This window comes from Tamandua tetradactyla, chromosome 6, assembly GCF_023851605.1.
Source record: "Tamandua tetradactyla isolate mTamTet1 chromosome 6, mTamTet1.pri, whole genome shotgun sequence".
NCBI classification, from domain to species: Eukaryota; Metazoa; Chordata; class Mammalia; order Pilosa; family Myrmecophagidae; genus Tamandua; species Tamandua tetradactyla.
In genome coordinates this window covers 166,622,552-166,639,904 of record NC_135332.1, presented here as the reverse complement: position 1 = coordinate 166,639,904, position 17,353 = coordinate 166,622,552, and the positions used below count along the sequence as shown (strand labels likewise).

The window sequence follows — 17,353 nt, the reverse complement described above, 5'->3', positions numbered from 1 at the left end:
AGATATATATTATCTCACAGGTTTGGAAGGTGAGAAGGTCACAATCGAAGTGTTGGCAAGGTCATGCATCCTCTGCAGCCTTTAGAGCTCTGGTGGTAGCTTGCTGGCCATCCATGACTCAGTCTCTGACTCCTTCCTATGGCCATCTGTGTCCTTCTGTCTCCTACTACTGTGCCCAAATTACCTTTGCTTGTAAGGACTCCAGTCATGTGCGATCAAGGCCCACCCTGATTCAATTTGGCCTCAACTTAAAAAACATCTTCTGAGATCTTATTTACAATGGGTTCATGTCCACAGGACTGGGAGTTTCATGTCTTTGTGAGGAATATTGTCCAATCCATAACAGAATGTCTTCAAAGAACCCAAATCATCAGTCAATGAATAGCATTTATTGTGCCCTGTGCCCCATATAGGAACTTGTTCTAAACATTTGATGGAGACAAGCTTGACTTGTTATAGTCAAGATGGGAAGATGAGCTCTTCCAATTACCAATAAGTCTAATTAATTCATAATAGGTTCCAGAAAGATACATACTTCAGAGACAGGAGACATTCTAGTGAGCTCAAGGTTAGGTACAGCTTAGCTGGGCAATAGAGTATAACAAATAAAAAAGGATGTGGGGAAAGTGTGGCTATTATGATCAGACACACCTGGTTTTAATTCCTTTAATTAATTCCCTTCATTTTTAGATGCATTTGTTTTTTTCCATTTTCTGTGCATCCAATTTATGCCAGATATGGTTCTAAGTTAGGACCCCTGCCCAAGTGAAGTTTATAATAGTAATAGTATTTTGGTGGTTGCAGAGAAATAGTAAAGTTAAAAGCATAAAGATTGCAATAAGTATTATGTAACAGTCTGCTGAGATGCTAAAAAAAACCTGCCTATTTCAGATGGGGAATTTACAGCCTGAACAAGGAGAAGAAGCCAAATATGTGAAGAGACAGGGAATGAAGAAAATCAAGTAGGGAACATCTGATGTCTAAAAAGCCAGTGTAATTGAAAAATAGCAAGAAAGAGAAGAAGTGGGAGAAGAAGTAATGGCCAGATTATTTAGGTGTGTGTAGACCACAGAAGCCAAGGTAAAGAGATTTACCTTTTTTTTTTGTACAGCTCAAAACTTTCACGTGTAACAAAAATACATGCTTGAAGATGAGTGTGGGCATTCTCCAAAGGAGGAGAAGCTAGACATTTACTTTCAAGTGCAAAAGGAATCCATGTGACCTCCTCTAAGGTGATTCTGTCCCTCTGAGCCTCGGATTCCAAATTTTAAAAATGGAAACATTTCCCCAATAATCAATCTAAGAATTAAATGAAATAAGGCATAAAAGTCTGAGCATTGTCCCTGTCATTTAAAACAAATAAACCAAAAACCCTTAATGAATAGTATATTAGTGGATATCGGGACCTCATAAACTCATCGTTCTCCGTAGTGAATGTGGACTTTTTGGAATTCTAGGGTAACTTAAAAGAGGAAGATTACGTAGGTAGTTTGGACAAAAATCTTAGTGGATTTTTCTGGCTACATGGCATTAACCTTGATAGTCAGATATCTCAGGCTGTAACCTACTTAAAAGAGAAATTTTTACAATTATTTTACGAAAAATATTTCTATATTTTAGCAACTCTATCAGTCACTCTGACACACCATACAAGAAATTGAACAAATAACTTGAGTTTCCCACATTTCTTATCTCAGCTGACAGTGATTTGTTAGATATAGTAGACTCTCCATTATTGCTCATGAAACAAGTTATCTAAATTTCATGGGTGATTGGAGTTTGTGGGTATCAAAGATGGGAAAGATATGAAAAGGTATAAATTGAAAGTTGTATTGTAATTATTTGGGGCAACAAATAGAACAAAGGGAAAAAAGGAAAAGCATCATGAAAATAAGTGATCATTAAGAATTTCAAAGATATTGTGGTTTGTGGGAAATGTTAGAAAATGGAAGTAGACATACTTGTAAATTTGCTGTTTCTCAGAGTTCATTTCCTATAGTATTTTAATAATATATCCCCAATAGGGTACCGTTATTATTTCTCAATAAAACTCTGTTGCAAATCCATTGTGTGATTTTGCAGTGACATTTAAACTCTCTCAGCCCTAGTTTCATTATATGTAAAATGAGGAATTGGTTAAAATGATCTCTAATGTCATAAAAAATTAGGTCTCTCATTCTTTTAGCTCCCAGAGAGATATGTTATGCTGCAGTTTAATTTATGAAGTAATTTGGCAGTCAATTCTCTTTGATAATATCTTATCATTGTTGAGGGAGTTAGAATAAAGATGGTAATCCTAAATCATGGTTGCAAAACCAAAAATCTGCGTGATAAAAACGGCATTGATGTCTTCTCCTTCACCTCTCATTTCTCCCTTCTCCTTCTTCTTCTTCATCTTTTTTTTTTCACTTTCTTCATTACCAGTTGCAAAGTTCTAATCTTAAGTGTTTCATTAAATAGACAAAACTGTATGTGTATGTACGTGTGTATATATGTACACACCCACACATCTCCATGCCCTCTGGAAACATAATCCAAAGCCAAATAAAAGACATACTTCCTATCTTTAATACAGATAAGCCGGGCTACATATCTCTTCAACATGACTCATATAATATCTAACTGGTTTTCCAAGAAATGACTTCAGTCAATTCTACTTCAGCTTAGTATTCACACCTCAGCTCAGACGTAACTTCCAACCAAAAGCTTTTTTCCCACTCTCATGTACTATCTAAACGAGTTAGATGCTCTTTTAGAGAACCCCACTTGAAAATTTGTAACAGGGCCGAGTGAGACCTAATGTTTTATTCCCTTGGCCAGATTTAAGGTAGCTTGCTGAGGAGGGGGTGTGTATTCTTACCAAAAACATCCTGGCCTTCTCAGATTGCAAAGGGATAACCGTATGTTTCTACTGGTCATCACTGCTATCAATATGTCACATAACATTCCAGGAAGTGTAAGCCCTGCTCTGAGCCAGCAAATTTCTTGTTGTGAACTGTAATTAAGAAAAATGATTTCAGGTTTATATGAAGTGTATTTCTTCCATACATGGAATTTCTTTTGTCGCTTCCTCTTCCTGGGATGTTTAATTATAGTTAAATTTTTGATCCCTCAAATTTCTTTGAGTTCAAAACTCAGCAAAACTGACTGAAAACCAATTTCAGATAAACACTCTGGCACTCTGAAGTTAGAAGGTTATTCACCACACAACGTCATTTTTCATGCAGCTTGGTTTGGGACTGTTTGAGGTCTGCAGCCTCTACTTGCTTTTAGAGATGAGATAACTTCTGGTATTCTTGCAACAGAGCTGTCCTTTTAAGCTCCTAACATCTGCAATTTGGGAGGATGGGAAGATAATATGATCCTACAACACCAAGATAATTGTCCCAGCATCCTAGGGCTCATCTAGGAATGTAAAATCCTAGTCACTGGTGGGTGATGGGTGTGAAGAGGGAGCAACTGGGTTTGTAGTTTATCTTTCTCTATTGACATTACTTTCATCCCATTGTACTAATTAATTTTTTATCAGAATAATTATGCCTTATATGATTAAGCATATATATATATATATTTTTTTACAAGTACATGCATAAATTCTCTCTTGCTTTCTCTCCTTGTACATATATATTTCAACCCATTCTTTATTTCTTTCCATGTAAGGCACACTGCTCAGACCTGTGGAAAGGATGAAGGACTTCCCACGCTTTCTGTTTCTTCAGACATCTGCGTGTACACGCACACAACTTTTCTAAGTGCAGTCCAGTTCTTTCCTGTCCCTGGAATTTAGATAATATGTTCTGACAGCCACTTCAAAACATTGTGACGCTCAAACCGCACCCAAAAATAACTATGAAATTTGTGGGGGAAAATTTTCCTTAACTCCACTTGCTCTTCCTCTGGTTTGTATTTCACAAATGCTAAAACAACTCCTCAAAAAATTGTATTTCACAAATGCTAAAACAACTCCTCAAAAAATCTTCTGAGTTTTCTAAACATGAAGATGGTTTTACATCACAGCAACACAAAAACACAAATAAATTTTACTTGCACAATTATGCTTAAAAGTATCTTCTGCCAGCTTATCAGAGAAAGATTTTCACAGATCTTCTCCCCAGGTGGTTTCTACAATCCTCTCTCTTCTTAACGCCCTTGATTTCTCCTCCTTCCTTCTCCCACATTGAGCCCAGAAACTTCCCAATTTTCACTTTTTCTTCAAACTATTCAGCCTTCTTTCAGACTGACAAGGTCCACACAACACCCAAGCTCATTAAGGTGTGCAGTAAAACTAACTGACCCTCCTTTTTACCAGGATCCACCTGCTTTAGAGAGTAATGGCACTTGCCCATATACATTTTTTTCAGTTGTACTAAGTTCTCATTACTCACCTCTAGAATATGTACCACAGTACTTACCCACCTGCATTCTCAAATAAATCAGAAGAGACTACGGTCTAGTAAATCCCTGGAGCAAGGGGATAGATGTAACTCTGAAATACTAAAAGAATCCTGGCTATGACTGAATCACCTTGAAGCATTTCCCCTGACATAGAGTTCAGAGAATTTTAAATTACAGCCCTCAGATCTCCGAGATCATTTCCAGGAACTTGAAACCTCCAAATCAAGTATGGGCAATTATGTGTGAGCCCTACTTCATGATATTTCCTCTTCAGCCACAAAGGATAGATAGAAAAGAGTTCTGCTGTACAGACAGTGTCTCCTGCGTGTTTGCTGATGACAGCTAGTGTTTCACAACTTCATAGCAGTTTTGACTATTGGCTCCCAAAGTCTTTTGGGAGCGTCTCGCCTGAAAGATGCTATACAAATATCAGATCCGAAAGCGCATTCTTCACCTCTGCCTGTTGAAGGCTGGAGAGTTTGCGGTCGCATCGGGTTACCTGCCCTCCAGTGCCGGTAAATAACACTCCGGATGTGCCCACCTTCCTGCAGAATGTGTGCTTTCTAGTTGGCTGTTGCCTGCTCAGTGTGGCTGAAACGACCCAGCTATAGAGAGCTTCCTCTGCTCCAAGGCCCTCGGGCTGAGACACCAGCCCAACATTTTGTTTTCTTTGTGTGAGCAAAATGAAAGCTTGCTAACTTAGCTCAGACTGTGACAACTCTATCTCTGAAAGAATCTATTCATGGCTCCCCAGCCAGTGTGAATGTGGGAATTTCTCAGGAGGGAGAGCCAAAAGAAGCCCAGATTCCTTTCCTACACAGATCTGGGCCGGCACTGGGTATGTGACAGTGGTGAAGTCACTGAACTCTTTAGGGGCCCCAAAGGCCTCATCCTTGTTTTTAAATAAGAGCAAAATCACTTATCTATTAAGTGTGGTGTCACTGGAAACATGCTTTGCAATGTATGAAAACTATAGAAATGTAAGTTGTATCTCTGCTTACCGGAATTTCTAAAATAATAACAACAGCAATAAAAATTATGATTTTATGAATTGCAGCAGCAAGTTTGAGTGAGACAAGGTGCTTGAGAAAGAACTAAGCTCTAAATATTTTAAAAATCATGAACCCTATACTTCTACTAGACAAGCAATACATATATTGCATTCATCACTTGATTCTATTTTAATTGTCTTCCTCCCACATCCATCATTATTTTTTTACTTAAATATGCAGGAATTACATTAACAATTACATCTTATTTTTACCTTCAAATGGAAAAAGATTTTAGCAGACAAAAATATCCAGGTTTCCAAAATCAGGCTCTCTTAAACATGGCTGCCTGTTAGGAGTGAAAACTGATGTAATCCACCTCAAGCACATTAGACCCTATGGACTAACAGCTTTTTAAAATTTATCCTCTTTGATATAACAATTACATTTCTAGTTCATCATTCAAACACCAAAGTGAAGATGGATTAAAATACTTAGCTGAGAGTGATCACTGCAGTATTTAGAAAATAAAGAGAGGAAAACTACCAAAATATTTAGAAATATAGTATTGGTCAAGGAATGGCATGCAAAACAGCCAATATTGATGAATGAGACAGAAATTTGTGGGAGAGAAAAATAGCAGGTGAACTAGAAATTTTTCAGATGGACATGGAAAAACCTAGAAATTAGGAAAAGTGAATTGAGAATGATTCTATTTATTGTTACCAGTAAATATGAGAAAGTTTTATGAAGTTACCTTGAGCAGTGTGTATGGGGGTAGGGGTGCTAAAATTATACCCCTTGGGTCAGAGTCATGGATGGCTTTGTCAGAAAAATACTGTTAATTAAATGCAATTAATTATATCATGTTAATTAGATAGGTAAATTTCACAAAGCATTGAATCTTAATGGTTGTAAGATAGAGGGTTTCAGTGTACTCAGGAAAATGGAGTGCACTTCCAGAATGGAAATCCTTCACTGATATGCTCTACAGAGCTGGGAGCCTGGGCACAGCTTCACCACATTTGCTTCATACAACTAGTAGAGGGTGGTGTGACGGTGGCTCAGGGTGATGCGATGGTGGCTCAGTGGCAGAATTCTTGCCTGTGATGCTGGAGACCCAGGTTCAATTCCCAGTGCCTGCCCATGCAAAATAAATAAGTAAATAAAATAACAAACAAAAAAACTAGTAGAATTAGGCAGAGGAAGAAGTTATTGACATTTAGTGAATTCCAATAGCCCTTGAGATTGAAAACTCCCCAAATGGATGGTAAACTGGAACATTATTTTTCTGGAGATAGGTGTGACACATCCTAGAAGAAAATGTAGTATAAAGATACCAAATGGGAGAAAAAGTATCAGAAGACTGTGGACCATGATGGGAGAAGGAAGAGAGTCAGGGACAGAGTGAGCTTCCTCCAACAATTTAGGCAATAAGCTTCTACAGTTTGTGAGGTACAATGCAATAAAATAGACCTGAGTCTTAACCTTTTCTTTACTTCCCCTTTCTCCCTGGTACTACTATTTGAATGTGTCAATAAAAAACTGCTTCAGCCATCCTCAGGATCCTTACTATATTTGATTCAAGAAGGGAGAAGTGAACAGTATTCAAAAGAGACCACTTCCATAACTCCATGTATTGGTTTTCCAGCTGCTTAAACAAGTATCATAAAATGGGTTGGCGTACAACAGGAATTAATGGCTCACAGTTTCAGGAGCTAGAAGGCTTGTTTCCTCCTGGGGTCAGGATCTCCTGCCAGGCCAAGAATCTGTGGGGTTCCTTGGCTTTTCTAGCACATGGCAATGCACATGGCAGTGTCTTCTTTCTCTTCTGAGTTCTGTCCACTTCCAGCTTCTGGCTGCTCCCTGTGGCTTCTCCCTCTGGGTGCAATTTCCTTTGCTTAGAAATTACTACAGCCAAATTGGATTAAGCCCCACCCCCCATCATTCAGTTTGGGTACACCTTAATGAATAACACCTTCCATTGTCTTATTTACAAATGGGTTCACACCCACAGGGCCGGGGGTTGGGAGCTGAGTATGTCTCTAGTTGGGGACATGATTCAATCTCCACAATGGTCTTCAGATGGATATCAATAACAGTCTCATTATTAACCCAAATATTGATTAACTGTATTTCTCATAGTAATGGGTGATTTTGCTATTTTCTTTTCTTATTATATTTCACCTAAATTTTCCTTAATGACCCTATATTAATTTTGCAAAAAGAAAAAGAAAATACATCTACACTGAAATATTACTTCGGGGCAATGTTCCTGAATGAGGCTGTAAGATAGGGAGAAAGTGCAGATAATCACTGTGCTGAGTGGTAATCAACAGGGAGGCACAACGAGCCCTGCAGTGGTCAGTGGCATTAGTGGCAACAGCAGGGTTAAAATGGCTGTCTGAACAAGACGTGTGAGTGAGTTAGGATTTCAGGATGGAACATGTACTCCTCATATTTAAAAACTTTGATTTTTATAAAACCTACAGTTTCCCACAAGCTACTGTCCTGATATCACTAAAATGCCTTTTCTCACGGCATTTAAATTTGGACTCTCATGTCCCATCTGGCAAAGAATCATTTGGAGTTCTTGTGTGCTGGGGTTTTCTGGCTACCACTGACACAGCAGGAAACAGGACTCTCAGACATGAGTTTTGTAGCAAAAATCTGTGGGCCTGAGAAGAAATGTCAGTTATTCACTATAGGCAGAAACTTCCATTTTGCCCAAACCCCAAAACCCCACTCTATGCCACAAGGATGCCCTGAGAGTGGGTCTGACAGACTGGCTGATTTATGAAGGATCACCACCCAGGGGACAGGTGCCACATCATTTAACCCAAGCACCTGACTTTGCTTGGATTAACCCTGCCTTTTTCCTTTCTACTGGAAATGAACAGAGTTTGTACGTGTGTATGTGTGTGTGTGTGTGTGGGGGGTGTTTCTTGGAACTGCTCAGTCAGGGACAGTCACAGACCCTTTCCCCTATCTCATTACCATGCGAGATGATTGCCCCTATGGAGATGTTAACACTTAAATGTTCTCTACTTTTTTCCCAGGCTTCTGTGGAGGTGTGAAGGTGACGTGTGGTGGGTTGCTTGCATAAAGAAAAGAGAAAATTCGTAAGTAGATTTCTTTTTTCATTGGGAAAAAGGGTTTATGGGTCAGGGTTCTTCAGAGAAACAGAACCATTAGGATATTTGTACCTACACACACGTACACACATATAAAGAATGCCAACTTTAAGGAACTGGCACACATGATTGTGAGGATTGACTAGTTCAAAATGCATTGGATGGGCTGGCAGCCTGGAAATTCAGGCAAGAATTGACGTTGCAGTCTTGAATCTGAAACCTGTAGGGCTGACCATCAGGATGGAAACTCAAATAGGATTTCTGTGTTGAGGTCTTGAGGCAGAAATCCTTTGTCTGTGGGAAACCTCAGTTTTTGCTCATAAGACCTCCAACTGATTGGATGGTGTGGAAGCACATTATTGAAGGCCATCTCCTTTATTTAAAGTCCACTGATTATGCCTTTACGGCAACATATAAGCTAGTGTTTGACCAAACACCTGAAGTCTAGCCAAATTGACATATAACTAGGGGGTGACAAGAACACAGCTGTCAATCCCATGTAGAATGAAAGCCCACCTGCTCCTGGATTGCCCGTAACTAAAGTCACCCAGCACAGACTAATACCATAGATTTTCTAAAACATTTTTCTATCTTTCCTTGGTGGATACTTCTTTAAAATTGTATTGCTCAAGTTTTGGATATTTGATATTCAAAATCATTTTGAAGATCACCATACAAAATTGTCTTTAACTTTCTAGGCTTCATTTCCTACTATGTGAATATATTAAAGACATCTACCTGACAGGATAGTTTTATGGAATAAATGAAAGAATCTTGGTTGGCTGCTGTAAAGAAGCTCATTATTGTAGCTCATTTCAGGTCTCTTTCTTTTCCCTGGAGAGTTTCCTTTGGATCCCTGGATGAGCCTGAAGCCCAGTCTTTTTGAAAGGACCTTGATTCTCAGGGTTATTTTATCACTATACAAGGAATGTGGCATGTGTGGACTCCTTCCATGTTTTATGTTGTTTATTGATTTTCTTCCGGTTAGTTTAAAAGCTCTTCTAAGGATAGGGATATTTTTCTACTTATTCCTGGGCACACAGTGGGCACACAGTAAACTCAGGTTGAATAAACGGATGAAAAGATGTATTCAAATACAATATGATGGCTGAAATGTAACAGGTGTAGGGAGAGAATACTCTGAGAACCCAAGGAAGAAATAATGAGCTCCACATGGAGGAGACGGCGCATCTCCATATCAGTTGGGGGGCCTATTTTAGTCTAGGAAGCAATCACCCTGTGATTAAAAGCAAATGTCCTCCCTTCCCAAGAAATCACGGGATGAAGTGTGCTAATGGGGGCATTGACGAAGCGTTTGACACACGTGGTCCTGCCTTCGCACTGGGGTCTGCAGGAAGCAGTGTGCACTCACCTTCTGGCTGGGAGCCGCCCCAGTGATAAGAGAGGGACTGGGGCTCAGATAAGCAGGTAGAAAAGTCTACGTACGAAGGTTTAAAGTGACTCAGAAACCATAAGGATAATGGAAAAATAGAAGAGAAAACAGTAGTGAAGGGCATATGTTTTCACTGTTGTGTCTGTTAGAACGTTTTGAACTTTGGGAGTGTATGCACATATACATGCATACCACACAAACTAACATGGTCAAAAAAGAAGAAAATTCCTAGAACATTGTATTTGAAAAGACCTATGAAATGCAATTTTTCTTAGTGGAGATAAGCTAGAAAATCTTACTTTTGGAATCCTTGCCTTGAAAGAGCATCGTACTGGATAAAAAAAGTCCTTGTTATACTTTTTAGATAAGTCACTGCAGTTAAAATCACTTAGATGAGTGACTTAGGCTGAGATAAGTCACTTAGACTAAGACCAAGGCCTAGGGCTTGTGAGAATAATTAAAGTGAGGTTGCAAGTATCAGTGCTAAAATTCTAAAGTCGAAACTGAGTGCCATACCAAGGAAGCCAAATTTTAGGGAGAATAGGAGAGGGGGAGAACATTAATCTTAATATTGCACTTATGAGAATCTGACTCAGAAAAATAACTTCAGTTATACCAACTATTAGGCACTTGGGCCAGAATTAGAGTACAGATGACACATGTCCCAATCAGATATTAGTTAAACAAGACAGTTTCTTTGGGAACTATTAATAAATAGAAATATATGGCATAGGTCAAATTCCCATTTCATTATACTCAGGAACTGTGCAGTGCCTGCATATTCTTTGTTGTGCTCAGATTTGATTGTAAAAGCTTCACCAAGAAACTTTATATTGCAATAATTTTTGTGCAAATAACCAAAATCCTGGAACAGCAGAGTTTTTTTTTTCTTTCTCATATACTTAGATTTTATGAGAAAAATATATGTTATAACAATAAAGGCTGTCAGGAAGTTATTTAAATCATTTACCTAATAAATGCAGATACAACCTTCACTCAAAGCCAGAGTTTTGCACACTGAGGTTACTGACCAGGAAAATGAGTCACAAGTACTTCAAGATCCTGAACTAGGGAATGCCCGAACTTGTTCAGTATTCTGTAAGACAAAACAAAAAAAATCAGGAAGAGCTGAAACACAAAGTAGATTTTGGCAAACACACTGTAAATTGAATTTTTAGATTTATCAGAAACTTTCCATAATCTTCATAATTTCAAATCCTCTATTTATCATGTGGATACCTGACTTTTCAATATTTTTAATGTTGTAGACATTTTCTCCTAACAATATATATGGTCATTGCCCAGGCTTTGGGCATGTGTTAAAAATGATTTTAGCAAACAGAGATATTTTATTTGCTGTAAAAAGCCCAATTAATTAGGTGACTTTGGTCAGAATGGAATTGGGTATGAAAATAAACCATACTATGATAGAGCCATGATGCATCCTAATTTAGAAGACAATGAAGGATAGCATGTTATGTTCACCTATTATAGCAAAAAAACAGTCATAATCTTAGACTTGAACGGCTCCCTAAGGTCTGATGTAGATTAAAAGTGAAACAACTGAGTTCAATAATACATATGGCAGAGAAAGGAATGTTTCCATATGCCAGGAATCTCTCTCTCCACTGACTCTCCATGCTGCTAACTTGAGCATCTTCACAGCGTGGCAGTCTCCAAGCGGTCAGCCTTCTTGCAAGTGGTAGGTTTCCCCAGAGCATGTGTGCCGACAGAGTCACAGGTAAGTTATAAGATGTCATAGGCCCCAGTTTCGGAAATCACACTGCATCACATCCAGTCTATTTCATTTGTAAAACACGAGCCAAAGGCCAGTCCAGATGCAAAGGGAAGAGACTGCACAGGGATGTAAACGCTGGCTGGGATGGTTCATCAGAAGACCATCTTCAGAAACTAGCTACACATATATTTTATTAACTTCCCTTTTGCCCTAAGACACCTCTTCTTACCTTCCCCTGTAACCTTGCTTTCAGTCTGATTCAGAGGCTTTTCAAAAGCCTGTGGCAAGGACTAGATACAAAAACTCTAAAATGGATAACACAATAATACCTAATTGTAAAGTAATCACGTTTAAACACTGAATGAAGCTGCATCTGAGCTATAGGTTTTTGTTGTTGTTGTTGTTGTTTTGTTTTTTGTTTGTTTTTGTCTGTCTGGTTGGTTTTTTTTGTTTGTTTTTTCTTTTTGTTTTTACTATTATTATTACTTTTATTTTTTTCTCTATAGTAACATTCTATATCTTTTTCTGTTGTGTTGCTAGTTCTTCTAAACCGATGCAAATGTACTAAGAAACGATGATCATGCATCTATGTGATGATGTTAAGAATTACTGAGTGAATATGTAGAATGGTATGATTTCTAAATGTTGGGTTAATTTCTTTTTTTTCTTTTTTCCATTAATTAATTTAAAAATTAAAAAAAAAAAAAAGCCTGTGGCAAGAGAGAGGTAAGGGGAATGGTATGTATGAGTGTTTTCTTCTTTATTTCTCTTGCTGGAGTGAGACAAATGTTAAAAAAAAATGATGATGGGGATGATGATATGTGAGCCACTGATTGCACACCGTGTTTGGAATGTGTATGTCAAGAATGTTTGGATGTTTGTTAAGTTTTTACAATAAATTTTTTTTTTTAATTTATGGCCAAAATTCCTAATGTTAGCTGTATCATAACTGCTCCTGGTTTCCTTTTTAGTAGGTAATCATTTCTTTGCTCATTTATAAACTAAGTAATTTATTTACTAATCCAAGAAATCCTTAATGAGCACCTCTTACAAGGGTGAATGTGACAAGACTCCTGCTCCCAAGTATACCACGGACAGTCAACATGTTAATAGTTATGGCTATGGCAAGATGAAAACAGTTTTAGTGTATGTAATATCAGTGATATGAAAGAAGCGATTTGAATACAAAGATAACAATTCTAGGTTCTTGCATATAGAATGCAAAAGTTATATTTCAGGAGCATTGAAGAGGACAAAAGTGAGGGTTAGCAAAATGTTTAAGAGATGTTTAAATTATTAATGAGAGATGTGATGTGCCTTGTTAATATAAAATTCTCAGTAAAGTTACTGGACCAGTGAAATACCAAGTGTGATTTCTAACAGGTAGTGGTAAAGGGGCCAAGTTTGCAAATACACTAGCTTAGGGTTTGTGTGGTTTTTAGCTATGTATCCCAGAAAAACATGTTCTAAAACTTAATCCATTTCCGTGGGTATGAACCATTTTAAGTAGTATATTTTGATGAGGTTATTTCATTTAAGGTGTGGTCCAACTGAATCAGGATGGGTCTTAATCCATTAATGGAGTCCTTTATAAACAGAATAAAATTCAGAAAGATGGTGAGAAAGCCAAGGGAAGGAAGCAAGAAGCTGAAAGTCAACAAAACTCAAAAGAGTAGGGAGAGGCAAGGCAGGCTGACAACTGCATTGCTACATAACAGAGGAGCCAAGGATCAGGGATCACTGGCAGCCAGCCCCAGAGTACCACAGCCTTTGGGGAGAAAGCATTGTCTGGACGATGCCTTGAGTTGGACTTTTCCTTGCCATAAAACTGTAAGCCAATAAATTCCCATAATTTAAGCCAACTCATTGCATGGTATTTGCTTTAGCAGCCAGAAAACTAAAACAGGATTCAATGAAGACAGAAAGCAGGCACCTAAGAACACTGAGGAAGAAAGAAACATGAAGAAATGGGGAATCCATGAGGAAAATCTTCAGCTGTCATAGTACTTAGAATTGGAATTTAGGCCAATTTTACCTGATCCTCAAGCATTGGAGGAGCTCACAGCCAATCACTGGAGAACATTATAAAGGATGCAGAGGGCAAAAGGGAGGGTACTTGAGACCATTTTGTTACCTTACTTAGGGGACACATCTCATTTGCCCATGTTATTTGTATTAATAGTCCACAAAACAGTTCTGGCTTAGATTTACTTCTTCCCTCAACAAAAAAATGATAAGTCTGAACATAAAACCAATAAATAGATTATAGATGTTGGTTCTGAGTAAGTCTACCACAAGTGCTCCTGGGACAGTGGAGTCATGCTTTAAGTCCTTTATCTGTTCTTATGCAAGGACACTGCCCAGAAGAGTGTCTGAACAGAGGGGAAGGGAAGACAAAGAAGGAGGCCAGGAGAAATGCTGAAGGGTGCTTAAAAAATAACAATGATGTTCACTGGAATACCTAATTCTTCTACACTTGGATTTTCTTCTACCATATTTTAAGAGGAGAGATGGGTAACCATTTTCTGGGCAATAGAACATTGTATTAGTTTGTTAAGCTGCCAGAATGCAGCGTGCCAGAAATGGAATGACTTTTAAAAAGGGAATTTAATAAGTTACAAGTTTACAGTTCTAAGGCTGTGAAAATGTCCAAACCAAGGGATCCAGGGAAAGTACCTTAATTCAAGGAAGGCACCTGGTTAGCATCTGCTTGTCCATTGCTCCTAAGCTCCATTGCTTTCAGCCTCTGTTTCCTGCATGGATTCCTGACTTGGCATCGGTGGGCCTTCACTTAGCTCCTCCAGGAAACAACTCTGGGTTCTGGCCTGCTCAGAATCTCATGGGAAGGCACAAAGTGACATCCACTGGGTCCTGGGTCTCATGTTGGCTCTTGAAGCAACTGTTCTCCAAGTGTCTGTGTCTGCTTTGAGATTTCTCCAAAATGGTTCCTCTTTTAAAGGATTCTAGTAAACTAATCAAGACCAACTTGTAATGAGTGGATTCACATCTCCATTAAGTTAAAAGGCCACATCCACAATTGGGCCTGTGACTAATCTAATCAAGCTTTTCACCCTACAATATTGAATCAGGATTAAAGAAATGGCTGCTCCCACAAGATTGGATCAGGATTAAAACATGGCTTTTCTGGGGTACGTAATAGATTCAAACTAGCATAAACATTATCTCAGTCTCAGAGTCAATGAATTTATTGCACTGAAGTGAGAATTCCAGGAGGGCCAAGATCATGCCATTTTTCTCAAAATTTTTCTCTTTCACATGTGTGTGTGGAGAGGATGGAAGGGTGCGGTGTAGCGCTCAGGTACAGAAAGTTAACGGTGCTTCTGAAATTTTTGTTCTGTACAAAGACCTTCTTTTGTTTTTGCTTGATTTGGTTTGGTTTTCCTATTTTGTTCCTAATTCCTAGTCCCATTTCCTCCTAAGAAACAACTACTCACATGTGATCTTATATATATATAAGAGTATATATAAATTAGAATGTTATTACTGCATGAATGTGGTGACTTACTAAAATGTAATACTATACATATTTTGAAGTTACCATATATATATAAAGAATAATAAATTTCAAGCATATACTGTTGAGTGAAAAGTGAGTATGAAATATATAGCACAATGCCATTTATATATCAATATATATGTAGAAAACCAAACATATATTATAGACATGCATATGAAGTATATACACATGTAAATTATATATATATTAATATATTAACATTAAATTTTGCCAGATTGATTACCAGTCTAATTGCTAAAATTTACACTGCCACAAGCCGTGCAAGACACTTCTTGTTTTCCCAACTCCCTGTCACGGCATAGTTGTAACCAGTTTCTTACTTTTTGCCCTCTAGAAGTGGTAAAAGTGATATCTAACCCTCATTCTTTGACTTGTTGCATTCATTTCAACACTATCACAGAGCCTAGAATACTGTAGATGCTCATAAATGTATATTAGATAAAAACACATGCAACTGAAAATTGCAATGCTTCAATTTGAAATAAATACTTTGTTTGATATGAATTTCGGGTGAGTAAAGGTTCTCAGTACTGTGGATAGTCAGATCTTTCTGGGCCAGCTCTTTGGCATTTGCTGGCAGAAAGGTTGATTACAGGAGAGGCCATGTACCATTTGGACCCAACATGTTATGAGCTATTAACTTTCTTAACGTTTCTCCCAGGGGTTCATTATTCAATCCGTAAAATAGTATTAGATTTCTTTGTATGGCTGGCAGATATGTTTTTTGTCGTCTTCTTAATCTATATGCCACCTTTCAGAGAACTGATTCTGCCCTCACTCACAGAGGCACAGCTGTTCAGAAGCATTGTGCTTTTAGCTATGTTTGTAGTAAGTGACTTTGTCCCTCTAGCCATTGTTAATGAAATCAGGTATGGACACACAATCTCAGCAAAGTATCTCAGTGATGGCCAAAGACCCATCCTCAGACTTCACGTCCTGGACAATGAGGGGAAACAGGTGGAGGGAAGCCCCACAATTTCACCTGCCTTTCAGTAGCTGATAGAGACTAACAGAGGGAAAAATGTGTCGGGTCCATCTCAGCACTGTGTGGGTCTCATGAGGAGCTTCTTTCAATCTTCTTTCACTTAGCAGAGAGAAAACACTTTTCAACACTTGTCCCAGCATCAGTATGGTAAGAGCAAGTGTTTTTGCTGTTTAAAGCTGTCCCAGAGGGTGAATGCAGTACTTTTATCTCATGAGGCTGTCTTAGTAGATATATAGTGAAAAACTGCCACTAGATAGACTCTGTATTTCCCCCATCTAATTCATCCTAAATATTAAAAATTAACACCTATGATGTCAACAGCATATAATATTATTTAAAAGGGTTTGCTGATGAGCTTCCCCTAATTCAGTCAATAGTCTGAGGCTCATCCCCAAGGACTGATGTTAACAGGCGCACGTCAGCCAGGGAGAGCTGGGTCGAGAGGCCGTTACCGTGAAGTGTCTTCAGGCTGAATTCAATTAATTGGATTCTGTCCTAGGAGTATAGGATCTAGTTGTTCTGGTTTTAGTTAATCTCCATAAACTGTGTGACTTTTGTGAAAGACACCTGAATTTAGGAGATATAGGGCAGTCAATTTCCAAGGGACATGGAAAAGAGAAAGCTAGTTCATATGTAGAGAGCCATATGAAGTGTAAGTGAAAGAAAAGTTATGAGACAGAATATTGCTGGAGTGGGAGGGAAAATGACAGAAAGAAAAAGAGCTGCTGCCTTAGCACCTGCACCTTTTTTTATGCACGCATATGCAAGCACACACACATACAGGTGCAGACACACACACACACTCAAATACACACACGTGCCAGGTTGGTGGTGGTGGTGGTTGTTTGCTAAACTAATTTGAGTAACTTTTTTTATTTGCAACCAAAGTATATATACCTAAAAGCATTTTATTACAAAGTCAAGTGTGCAAATTAATTGAACAGTTGATTTAATGTAGAACAAATAATACAGTAACAAAATTTATGTGAATCCTTTCTAAGACATATAGATTCTCTCTGTGTTTGAAATTTATGTATGTATATACAAGTTATCATTTCACAATAAACTGCATGTGTGCGTGTGACAGGGAGAGAGAATTACAGATTGGCAAGTTTGGTTTTTTGCTTTTTTTTACAGTAAGACAAATCTATTTCTAATCAACTTAATTTCTTTGAGTTTCA

The 17,353-nt window shown here is 38.1% G+C and overlaps 1 long non-coding RNA gene across 1 annotated transcript in view; it reads left to right on the top strand.

The window, feature by feature from the left end:
- Positions 1-992, top strand: part of LOC143686483 (uncharacterized) — a 37,278-nt gene extending 36,286 nt beyond the window's left edge. The window contains exon 3 of the long non-coding RNA XR_013177186.1: positions 892-992. This is a non-coding gene — a long non-coding RNA (uncharacterized LOC143686483). The remainder of the gene's footprint in view (positions 1-891) is intronic.
- The last annotated feature ends 16,361 nt before the right edge of the window (positions 993-17,353 follow it).